General features: G+C 40.2%; 1 protein-coding gene and 1 long non-coding RNA gene across 3 annotated transcripts in view; both read left to right on the top strand.

Moving 5' to 3' along the window:
• LOC139078852 (collagen alpha-2(I) chain-like) overlaps positions 1 to 12,990 on the top strand; it is a 40,309-nt gene that overhangs the window by 7,575 nt on the left and 19,744 nt on the right. The gene's annotated exons all lie outside the window — the stretch shown is intronic.
• On the top strand, positions 190 to 8,361 carry LOC139078928 (uncharacterized). 2 transcript variants are annotated; one of them, XR_011532119.1, is made up of 3 exons: positions 190 to 3,301; positions 5,572 to 5,851; positions 7,593 to 8,361. It is a non-coding gene; the product is annotated as an uncharacterized lncRNA (long non-coding RNA). The 2 variants fall into 2 exon arrangements; XR_011532120.1 differs by having other exon boundaries at positions 3,124 to 3,301; positions 5,576 to 5,851.

Consider the following 12,990-nt stretch of genomic DNA (forward strand, 5'->3'; position numbering starts at 1 on the left):
CATCTAGATCTAATTCCATTATTTTTGGTTATCAGAATAATGCCGTTCTGTTTAGCACAGGCCAGATTTGTGGCTCTCAGGGCTTGCATGGGTATGAGACCCTTCCCCGGCTTTTCCCCCAGCACTTTGAGTGGGTCCAAGGAGGAAGAAGAAGAGAGGCAGACTGTCTTCTTAATTCTCTCTTCACAGCAGGCGGTAGCCTTCATTCTGTTGTTGCTGCTGCTTCTCTGTTTAACACTCACTGGTTATGGCAGACCCAAGTGCTTTGGGTGCTTTCGTTGGTCTTCAGAAGGGCTTTACCCCTTCTCCTGTCCCTCAGCCTGTACTGTCAGTGACTCACCCCACAGCTCTTACTACTGTCACCCTCACCCAGTGGGCAGCCCTCTTAGATGGTGTACCAAAAACATGGTAAGTATACAATTAATAATAATGGGAGTCATTGAGACAGGAGAATTATTGGAGAACTTATTACCTCTCATTACTTATGAGCCATGGATTGCATTTTGAAAATAAGACTTTTTAATCATAAGATACTTGAAACCTCTGTGAAGCAACATTTTATAGATTGAGATGTAAGAGAAATGGGTGTGATAGGAAAGTATTAAGTTGAACTAATTTGTGGAAAAAAATTCCTACCTATGTTTCCAATTTTTAATTTTATATGCTGTTTAAGCTAGGAATACTGCCAGGACATGGATTATAAACTGAATGAATATATGCCAGTGGGAAAATCAGGGCTTAATACTGTTTATATATAATATTGTGTTAGTAAGGACTTGCCACTTAAGTTGCAAGTGACAGAAACCTATCTTGAAATAGATTAAGAAAAGCAGAAGATTTATTGGAAGACACTGGGATAGCTCAAAGAATCAAAAAGCTACAGGAAACAGTCAATTTCGGGGACCTCAGGGTATAAAATAGAGGCTTGTTGCTGTTAAGTCTCTCTCTCTCTCTCTCTCATACACACACAAACGCACCTCATTTCTCATTTCTCAGCTCTATGTTTTCTCTGTTTACCTTCATTCTCTATTATTGCAAGTAGCCACTCCTAGACAGGAACTTCCTTTAAGACTCTTTAAATTACAAGGAATACGGGCCAGCCCAGTGGTGTAGCCGTTAAGTTCATGTGTTCCATTTCGGTGGCCTGGGGTTCACAGTCCCAGATCCTGGGCAGGGACCTACAGACTGCTTATCAAGCCATGCTGTGGCAGAGTCCTACATACAAAATAGAAGAAGATTGGCACAGATGTTAGCTCAGGGACAATCTTCCTCACCAAATAAATAAATAAATAACAAGGAATAATGTGGTGCTTTTCTAGACCAGTGGCTTTCAAACCTTTTGTAAGCCACTGCAATATACATTGTGTTGTCAACCCAATATAGATACATATAAATAAATGCATATCAGCCAGCTATTTCTGCATAATGTAACAATCAGACCATCTTGGACATGCAACAGTAAACATCTATTTTCACTCAGTTGTCTGTTGGTTAGAGTCAGCTGATCTATGCTAGACTCAACTGGGTGGCACGGCTGATCTTGGCAGGGCTTGCTCGTGCATCTGTGGGTTAGCTGAAATAAGCTGATCCTGTCTGGGTGGTTTAACTTCAGTGGCTGTGCTCCATGTGTCTCTCATCCTATCATTGATACTTGCAGAATAGCCTGAGCATATTTTTCTCATGGAAATGGCAGAAGAGCAGAAGAGTAACCCCAGTTGCACAAATATTCTTCAAACCTTTGATCATGTCACATCTGCTAACATTCCGTTGGCTAAAGCAAGTCCAATAGCAAGCCCTAAGTCAAGGTCAGAAATGTATACTCCACCCATGGAGGTGAGGGGAGTGAATATTTTTGAGCAATAATCTAATCTATCAAAAATATATAAATATAACTGAATCAAAAATTCCAGAAAACAATTCTTACCAAACGTTTGGAATGCATGCTGATATTTTCTATTGCATTTCATTTTATTTAGCCAGTTAAGGCTAACTACATTGATTTCATGACCCTTTATTGGGTCGAGATCTGTAGTTTGAAAAACAGTGCTCTAGACAGAAATTGAATCAGACACACATGATCTATGTCTTAGAAGCATAATCTGAACACCAAATGGCGATAATTCTGACAATTCTCTCTCTAGCCTCACTTGCCTGGGGTAGGATGATGGTGTGGGGACATTGGAAGAGTTAGCTTAGTGTTGCTCTAATCAGTGTTACTCAATGTGTTGTCCACAATTAAGCTTTTTCACAGACTGGTGCCAGTCCACAAACTGTTCATTACCAGTCCATAGTGAGATAAGAGGGCTGTGCCAGAATGTAAATGAACACACTGCTTCTTTCATTGAAAAAGCCTTGCTTAAAGAAGAAACAAAAAACCAGCTCAATGAAACTGCACTTTGATGAGGGCTTCTTATCTCAATCTCTGATCAGTAGCAAACAGTTCACAGACTAGCACTTGGAGTAAAATTACCCAAGGAAGACCCAGAATCTTCTAAACAGGAATCTCCATAAAATAGGTAATTTGTGTGTCTGAGACAAAGGAGGGATGCTTTGGAGAAATATATTCTTAAGCATTTCATAAATGTTGGAGAGAGGAAACTAGTAATGAGAAAGCTGAAGAAAGAAGAGCAGAGAGGGACGAACTGATGAGCAAGACTGGAGAATGAAGGAGGGTTGGGACAAGGTGGCTGGGTTGGTCTCCAACAGGAGGCAGTACACCTCATCCTCTGAAACTAGAAAAAACTAAAAGGGGACACGTGCAAATAAATTCATAAGAAAGAGTGTTGGACATTTGGGGTGTTTCATGCCCGAAGGTATCATTCTCTGTGAAGTGGCAAGGTCCGTCTACTGAGAGAGAATGGGGAAAGGTTTTGAGAAGGGTACTTGAAAGTAAGAGTGAAGTTGTAGAAAACCTCACACTTTGCTCTTTCTATTCTTTTCTTGTTACTGCTGTTTTGGAATTGGGGGGATTTGAATTAAACTAAATTTACTTAAAATCCTAGTAAGGTTGTACCACTTTATTCTATTCATTTCATAAACAGTTTCTTATTTAACATAAGGGATTTTTTTTTCTTACAACCTATACATTTCAAATAAATTTCTCAATATTTTGTTATGAAAATTATCAAACATACAGTAAAGTGAAAAGAACTATACAGGGACAGTTAATTTACCTGCCATATGGATTCTGTAGTTTGTTTTTATTCCCTCGTTTTTCTGTGTGAGCCGCCGGCACAGCATGGCAACTGACAGATGGGTGGTGTGGTTCCAGGACCGGAAATGAACCCAGGCCACAGAAACGGTGAGAGTGCCAAACTTTAACCCCTAGACTATCAGAGCTGGTTGTCTTTATTTTTCGTAGGTGACCTTTCTTCTGATCTCAACCCCCAACCCCAATCACAAGCCATCAAATATTCTGCCACCAAATGGAAACCCAAGCCTCTACCTCCCCTTCCCTTGCAGAGGTCAGTGTAGGGACTATGGGGAAGGCTCAGTCTCACATTTCCCTTAAGCTGCCCACTCAGTGTCTCTTCTAGGCAACTGTACTTTCCTCTAGTCAGCTGTGTGTTGCTGTTCTCTGTACTGCTGGTCACTGGGGAAATCTGGGACATAGTGTCCTTCAGGGAAGCGATGGCACTTGGGTAGATTATCACTTCAGTTTACCCAGGATCGCCAGTTAGACTGTGCAGATATATGTGAGTCTCTTTACTGATGGATTGGCCAATTTTAAAAGTGGAATTACAATGGGGGAGAAGAAAGGCTAAAACTCTGCACTGAATGGGCTTCTCCCTGAATCCAGAGGAAAACTATCTGTAGTAAACGCTGTTACTATCCCGCCTCATATCCCTTTGAGTTCGTCATGAAGGTTTCCACACACTGAGGGTTTCTTTCTCAAGCCCCCATGTCTCTCTTCTTTGCCTGAAGGCTTTCTTCAGCCCCACGGAAGCTTGTTCTGCTACAGGCAGGTGCAACACAGAGGTGTAGACGGGGATTACACCCACAGGGGCAGTCTTCAACAAATAGGGGATGGAGCGAGTGGATACATGCCCCAGCCTCCTCACCACCAGTGGGACAATTCAGAACTGTGTTCCACACTGTTTCTCAGAGGATCCTTAGTGGGACTGAGCCCTAGTCACCCACTCATTAACAGTAGAAACCCACTGGCTACTAACCCACTCAGTAAAGCACACTTGCTGGCTTTTCTCTGTTCCCTGTCTCACTTTTCCATTTCCTCATCTGTGTTTTTTAGAATCACCTCACAAATAAACTTTCTGTATCCAAGTCCTTGTGTCAGATTCTGCTTTTTGAAGACTCCCAAACTAAGATATTGAACAACTTAGATTCTTCAAAAAGGAAGTTCCATGAGTGGAGTCACCCCCAGTCCCTACACTGGCTATCCAGCCTTCAGATTTGTTCCTGTGTCAGACACCTGTTGTGAACCACTTCAGAGTGTCCTGGCCTCACTTATCTTTTATTCTAACTACTGCTGTGGCAACCAGTTGTCTGCGTATTCTTTCAAGTTCCTCTAGGTGCAACCTGGCAATACCTCACGTCAAGCTCATGAAGCTTGCCTCTCACTCTCCCCCTGAGGTTTATCTGTTGACTCCGTGGTGAAGAATACTGTGGAAAACCACCGTGGTGCTCATGCTTATGCAACCTAGGAGATTTCTCACGCCCTTGGGGAGAACCTTTGAGCAATGGGGATGGGATCCAACTGATAAATATTGCCCCCCTTCTGTCCTGTCAGTAGTTGACGCTACTGAGATGAATTTTGGGGGCCTCTTTGGCAGTCCCATGGATCCCGCAACCAGTCACTCAAGTGGTGGCCAACTTGACAATGCACCTTTGCATTGGTTCTCCATCTTTCCTGCCTCTCTCACCCATCCCTCACTCCCGCTCCCTGTTTCACACTCCTCAATAAAGAATGTATATTTAAGTCTTTGTTTCAAGCTCTGCTTTCTGATGTACTAGGCTAAAATAGTACCTTTTTCTTCTTTTCAGCCTCTTTCTTTAATTCTCTCCCATGAGAGTCTTACCAACCTTTTGGTAAACCAAGAGAGGCATGAATCCCTGGATTCATTCTTCTTGCCTTGTTAGTGCAATTCTGTAGATTTGCATCATTCAATCTGAGGTCGTGCCTTGTGGTTTTTGAGGCTAGTCAGGAATGCTAAGTCTCACAGATTTTTTTTTTTTTTGGTGTGTAGCAGTGGGAGATTTGACACACCTCGTAGTGGGTCCAAGATAGGTGTAAGACTTCTGACTTTGATATACTTATCAGTGTAAATTGCACAACTGTTGCTCTATTTCTGTACCTGATGTGACAAACATGAACACACACATTGCTATGGGAAGCAGCTTGTAAAATGGCTCCTCATGATCAGCTCTCTTGACATTCACACTCTTGTGTAGTTCCTTCCCCTGGAATGTGGGTCGGACCCAGTGATTTGGTTCTAACAAATAGAATACAGCAAAAATGATGGGCTGTCACTTCCAGATTAGGTTATAAAAGACTGACTTCCATGTTGCTCACACTTTCTCTCTGGCTTTTCTCACTTGTTCACTTTGATGAAGCCAGCTGCCATCTTGTGAGATACCCTCTGGAGAAGCCCACACAGCAAGGAACTGAGCGAGGCCTCTGGCCAACTTCAGAGAACTGAGACCTTCAGTCCAATGTCCCATGAGAAACTAAATCCTGCCAGTAGCCTGGTGAATGAGCTCACGAAGCACGTTCTCCCCAGCTGATCTTTGAGATGACTACTGCCCCAGCCAACACCGTGACTGCAGCCTTGTGAGAGACTCTGACCCAGAAGACCCAGCTAAGCTATGCTCTGATTCCTGACCCACATGAACTGTGAGATAATAAATGTTATATTAATACATTGATCAGAACAAACATTAATTCTCTGGGACAATGAATCTAAAGCTGTAAAGAGGAAAGGCATATTAATGACTACATGAGATTTGAAACAGGCCGCTTTCCACAACGCACTCTCCTTGGAGCCAATTAGTCATTTTAAATTGTAGAGTATTTAGTTTCTTTTATACTTTTTTTTTTTGAGGAAGATTAGCCCTGAGCTAACGTCTGCTGCCCATCCTCCTGTTTTTGCTGAGGAAGACTGGCCCTGAGCTAACATCTGTGCCCATCTTCCTCTACTTTATATGTACTTTATATGGATGCCTACAACAGGATGGCTTGCCAAGTGGTGCCATGTCTGCACCCGGGATCCTAACTGGTGAACCCTTGGCCACCGAAGCAGAACGTGCGCTCTTAACCACTGCGTCACCAGGCTGGCCCCTAAACTTTCTTTTTGGGCCTTCAGATATAATAAAGGAGTTATAAGGGTTCCTACCTTAGTTAAGCTGAGACCACTAAAATGATGGTTTTAAATGTTCTCCTTCAAGAAAAAGAAGACTCCATCGTATTTTTATGTTGCTTGACCACCTCTCCCTCTCCTTAAAGCATTTATTCATTTATTCAGCAAACATTAATTGAGAACCTATTACTGTGTGAACCAAGTCCTCTGCCTGAGGTTGGGATTACAAAGATTAACTAGATCTGGTCTTTAGTAAGGGAATCTGACAAGTCCACAAGGCCATTAAATACAACTGGCAAGGCCCATCCTAGGATGAGCTTGAGTAGCTATGGAAACACAGAAGTGGATCCTGTAAGACTTTCTGTAGGACCTAATCTCTGAATTAAGACCTGAAGAACAAGTCGTAGATGGCCAGATGGCATAAATGGAAGGGAGTCTCTGGCAAGAGTGGAACAGTGTGTGCAAAGGCCTGGAGCCCTAATCTTTGGGTTACCCTACTCCATCTTTTCTGTGTTTTTAACATCTCCCTTTCCATTTGGCCCCTTCTCCATGGCCTATAAACATCTTAATGTTTCTTACATTTAAAAACAAGGCAAAAAAATAATCCATCCCTCAATATTGTGTCTTCCTCAAGCTACTGCCCTATCTCCCTGCTTCTCGTTGTAGTCATGCTCCTTGAAAGAATATAGGGCCTACCTCAAGTCCCTTACCTCCCATTCCGTCTTTAACCTGAGGACCCAGGGGACCTTCATGGGAAAGAGGAGAGTGGTACAAGGAGAAGAACAAATGGTCATTTAGGAAGGTGGAGGGTAATGAGAAAACAAGAATTCATACTGCATGGGTTCAACTGAAGGTTCTGGGAACTTTGAGGGTGAACAAAGAAGAAAGACTTTGAGTAGCTTCAAGATCTATTCAACGCAATAGGGATAAAGAAAGGGGATTTTTATGAAGTTTTAGGTAGGTGTTTCTCTTTGGGGGTTTCTTCAGAGGGTATAGTAAAGATTTGAATTTCTATTTTAGTTACTTCAGGTTGCTGAATGCCAGGACTGAGCTACAAGTCTGCCTTGCATTACGTGGATTACATTTAACTTTTAAGTTAGCAATGCAATGTTTGGTTTAAAAATTCTAGTGTTCCATATACAATGATATCTTAAGGTACTGGAAGACCAGTATTTTTTGTTGGAATAAAACCATTATTCTAAAAAATTATGAAATTTGAATCATTTATGTGTTATACCACATTCCAATTTCTAATCAAACTGTGTTTCACTTTTTTAGATAAAATTCTTCTATGTCTCCATAATTCTTAAAAGGAAGTATAAATGGCAATAGAAAAGAAGAGCTCCTATTGGTAGAATAATACTTATTTGAGTTCCAGGAACTTCTGAGCAAGTAGAATATGAAAATGGGTACTGAAAGGAATCCAAGAAACTCTCTGCCTTGGGATCCCATCATGAAACTAAAGAAGCCAAAGGAGAACTGGAAATATTTTCTTTTGAAGGAATAAGAACAACAGTTTGCTATCAATGAAAAGATTGCAACCCATGGAAAAAAATAGTAATTAAAAGTATGGTCTCAAAGGTAGTGAGAAGAGATGGGGTAAGAGAATTGAAGATGGATGAAGAGATTTGAAGATGGAGTAAAAAGAAAACATCTGAAGTTAGCTAATGACCCATGAGGCCTTCTTCCAGCTGTTGTAGAATTAGAGCTTTTTCAGCAGCTGGAAAAATGCGCACAAAGATTAAATCACTATCTAATAATGATCAATTGACACACTTCGGAAACGTCTTTTTTTAAAAAAGATCATCTATTTCATTTTCTATTTTTCATGATTAATTACTGTTTCTTTATTTCATGTAGTAGTTAGCTTAGTCTGTTTGTAATACTTTATTCATTTTATCTGCCGGCAACTGATATTACACTGATGATTTATATTTAATGTTTAAATTTTTATAATTTTCCATTTTACTTAATGTATAATTTTTTATTTAAAATGTATTAATCTGACGTTTTTATTTTATGAATTAAAAAGCTGCACAAAAGAAAATACAAGTATTTTAGTTATTATTTGAATCAAATACCACACTCTGGTATTATCCGTATCTCCTGGTATTATAATGATTTTTTAAAACATGCAGTTCTCACATAAAATTGTCTCTGATTCTGCTCCAGGGAAACTCTGGGTTGACTCCCCTGAGCAGCTTGTCAGACCCAATGATCGTGATCACAATACTTCACTGAAATTATGTGTTTATCTCTCTCCCTCTATTGTGTCATAAAGTCCTTGAATATTTATAAAACAGGAAGTAATTTGATTAGTTACAGTGAGGGGGATACTCCTTTCAGCCTTGTTGAGTGTTTGTTTAGTATGAGGAAGGAACTGAAAGCTGCATCAACTCTGGATATACAACAAAATTGAGTTGTGGACATTCCCAGGGCCAGACGGCACTTCACCAGGGCACAACCAGTCAGCCAGCTCTGTCTCATCTTCCTTTATCTTCAACCATGTCTGAAATTGAAGACCATCTGTGCTATGTAATAAAATGCCATACACCATAATAATAATTTTGAAATTTAATATATCTGAAGTCTATACTTATAAAAATCATGAAACAAAAATGTGTTTAAATCTTATTTAAAATGCAAAACCTCATTTTTATTATTTTCTTAGTATCTAACCTGTTGAATAAACAGCTTAGTCATGATCACAATGAGACAATGTATATGGAAGCAATGTGTAAATTGTAAAATGCTACACAAAAGAGTCTGCCTAACAGCTACAGTTAGAGACAAGACATTTCCTCTTCTCTTCCCCAGAGGGAATAATCCTAAATTTGTTAACCTTTCTTAATAGGTTTTCGTTTCCAGCCACACAAATTCTTGATACTGTTTTTCAAAACCCCGTTAAACTGCAGGCAGAAGTGTAGCCCCACACTGATCCTTTAGGTGAAACACGTCCTTATACCAGGGCAAGACAGACTTCCCAGGCCTGCCTCAGGCTGCCTTGGGTCTGGCTGAGACTTCCATTTTCGAGAGGTGCAGCATTCTTTGCTCATTTGCTTTTTCCTCAGTGGAGCATTAGACTCAATCAGGCAACCTTTCTCTGTAGCTCTTCTTTGAAAGCACCAAAAAAGTTAGCTTCAAAATTATTTTAAATAAGAGAGAATATTTAGCCCTTTCCTCTCACTACCTAGGAAAATATGGCAAGTTTTAAGTTTGGGAAAAGATACCTTTCCTTCATTTATGTACAAATGTGAATGACTGCCTTACTACTCACCAGCAAAAATTGTTTCCAGTTCTCAGAAACCCACCATCCGCAGACTTCTAAGTGGCTTATTTGTAGTTGGAACTTAAAGAGATTATGTTATACTTACTTAGTTACTTCAAAATTCTTTTTCTGCATAAGTTGCTACTAAATCAGCATAATTATAGCATACAGTCTTTGAGCATCCCGCTTAATAGTGATTTATTCTTGATCCACTCACTCTCGCTACACTATCCTTGAGGATAATACTGTTTATCTGAGTAATGAACAATTGAGGGGAACAGCATTTATAGAAATAATAAACAGCTGAATAAAGAACAGTTGAAGGAAAGTTTTTATCTTTGCATCTTGCTGAATATTGGGGAGGGAGTTTAAGGTGATCAACTTGGGCTCTACACAAATGACTGATTAAATCCCTTGCTAAAAGTTCTTTCCTAATAAATATGGATTGTGCTATACATTGTTCAGTTAATAGCAAATATTCATTGAGTGCTTACCATGTGCCAGGTACTGTACTTAGTAAATATCCCTGTTCTTGTGGAGTTTATATTTTAGAAAGGGGAGACAATGAACAATAAACGATAAATTTAAGAAAAATACATAAAATATTATATATAGTATATATACATTATACTTATATGAACATGTATATGTATCATACTGTATAATATTGTATAATATATAGTGTTGTATTACATTAAATTGTATTATATTAGAAGATGATATGTGCTGTAGAAAAGAAATGAAAATGCAGGGCATGATAAGGGGCACAGAGAGTGCCAATTTTAAAGAGGATGTTCAAAGTGGGTCTTGAGATGTAGTTGGAATTTGAGAAGTTTTCAAGGAGGTAATGGAGTTAGCCATAAAGATAGCAGGGAAAGAACATTCCTGGCAGAGGAAACAGCCTGTGCAAAGGCCCTAGATGGAAGCAAGCCTGGCATTTTCAAGGGAAATCAAGGAAGCCAGGATGGCTGGAGTTGAGTGAGTGAGTGGAAGATGGTAAGAGGGGAGGTCAGAGAACAGGGTGAGGGTAGTAGTGCTGGTGGAACAAGATCCTGTAGAAACATGGGCGGGGGAGTTGATGAAAACTTTGACTTTTTTACCCTGAGTGAAATGGGGAAGACTTGGAAGGTTTTGATCAGAGGAGTAACATATTCTGGCTTATGTTTTAAAGGGGCCACAGTGGCTATGTTGAGAGTAGACCATAAGGAGCAAGGATAAAAGATGTGAGACCTATGGGAAGCTACTGCAATGATCCAGGAAAATTCTGATGGTGGCTCAGATCAGGATGGCAGCAGTGGAGGTGGTAAAAAACCATTGGATGTTGAATATGTTTTGAAAATAGAGCATGATTGGCTGATGGATTGGTTTTGGCACATGAGAGAGGCAGCAGAATCAAAAAGATTCCGAAGTCTGAGCAAGTGGAAACATGAAGATGTTATCAGCTGAGATGGGGGAGGCTAGAGGTAGAGCAGGTTTGGGGAAGGAAATTCAAGAGTTCAGTTTTGGTCTTATCACGTTTGAGTTATCTATTAGACATTTAAGTTGAGATGTGGAGCTGGCAGTTAGATATAGTCGGAAGCGATGGCTAGTCTGGATATATAAATTTGGGAGAAGGATGTACATGTAATTTGTAGGGCCCAATGCAAAATGAAAAGTTATTAATTTCAAGATCATGACAGTAGAGCATTAAAACAAGTGTGGAATCCTGTTGAGGCTGGGGCCCTGTGTGACTGCACAGGTCACATGCTGATGAAGCTGGCCCCGTTTGGGAGTCATTGGCATATACGTGATATTGAAAGCCATGAGATTGGACAAGATCATCAAGGGAGTGAATATAGATGGAGAAGAAGACCAAACGCTGACCCCTGGGCACTCTAGCATTAAGAGATTGAGAAGAAGAGGAGGCAGCAAAGGAAACTGAGAGGTAGGGGGACAACCAGGAGAACATGGTGTCCTGGAGGCCAAGAGAGAACAGGAGGCGTGAGTGATCAACTGCATCAAATGCTGCTGGTCAGTTAAGGCGAGGACAGGGAATGGACCACTGGATTTAGCAATTTATAAACTTTTAGCCACAGTGAATTTTAATTTCTTTATAAGAAGCTAGGCAAAGCTACTGAGGGAGTGATTACAAACCACAAAATTGTAATTATTGAAAACAATTTCTAGGCCAGCCTGGTGGCTCAGCAGTTAAGTGTGCACATTCTGCTTCAGCGGCCCGGGGTTCGCTGGTTTGGATCCTGGGTGTGGACATGACACCACTTGGCAAGCCATGCTGTGCTTTATATGTGGCAAGCCATCCCACATATAAAGTAGAGGAAGATGGGCATGGATGTTAGCTCAGGGCCAGTCTTCCTCAGCAAAAAGAGGAGGGTTGGCAGCAGATGTTAGCTCAGGGCTAATCATCCTCAAAAAAAAGAAAACAATTTCATTCTTTCTTTTGTTTGCTGGGAAAAATTCACCCTGAGCTAACATCTGTTGCCAATCTTCCTCTCTTTTTTTTTTTCTTTTTCCCTCCCCAAAGCCCCAGCAATAGTTATATACTCTAGTTGTGAGTCTGTCCAGTTTTTCTATGTGAGCCACCACCACCACATGGCTACTGAAGACAAGTGGTGTGGTTCTGCACCCAGGAACTGAACCCAGGCCGCCAAAGCAGAGCACACGGAACTTTAACCACTAGGCCATCAGGGTTGGCTCAACAATTTCTTGATATTATGTGGCATCAAAGACAATGGGCCATATTCCACATTTGTACAAACTCTCCTGAAGCACATCCCTAAAATCACTGTTATATGAGTAAATTCACTTTGAAATCTTGGGAGATTTGGGGCATATAAAATAAGAATACATTTTAAATGAGATCAGAAGAGGATTTTCTGAAGTTTTTCCAAAATTTTTTTGGAGAGTAACTTTCTTGGCTAATATCAAGTATTTAGGAGGCCCTAATAACTTGTCTTAAAATAATATTTTCTTTAAAAAAATTTAGGATCCTTGAAAAGAGAAATTGCTTTTGAAATACTGATTATCCCCCCTTTATTAGTTTCTATTACATTTGTCTTATTGTCTCAGGATGCTTTGGCAAGAGGCTGATATGGAAGAGCTTTGAAACAAAAAGAAAGTCTTCCCAACCTCGAACTTAAGGTAATTTTAAGTATCAAATCTACAGGGATCCAGGGGGTTGTTCAAGAACAAAGCTTCAACTATTGCCCATTCTTATGCATTTTAATGCACTGTACATTTAGACTAAAGGAAAAAAGTTTAATAAGCTTCTGAGTTTGATTAAAACTCTTTTGCAGGGTTTTTCACAAAAACATTTTATAATCCAGAGAGTCAAGTAAGGGTTTTTCGTTTGTTTGTTTATAAGAATGAGCTAGGCTTGAAAAGCATTCTTCTAGAAACCTAAAGCTTTGC

The sequence above is a fragment of the Equus przewalskii genome, chromosome 23 (genome assembly GCF_037783145.1).
Source record: "Equus przewalskii isolate Varuska chromosome 23, EquPr2, whole genome shotgun sequence".
Lineage (NCBI taxonomy): Eukaryota > Metazoa > Chordata > Mammalia > Perissodactyla > Equidae > Equus > Equus przewalskii.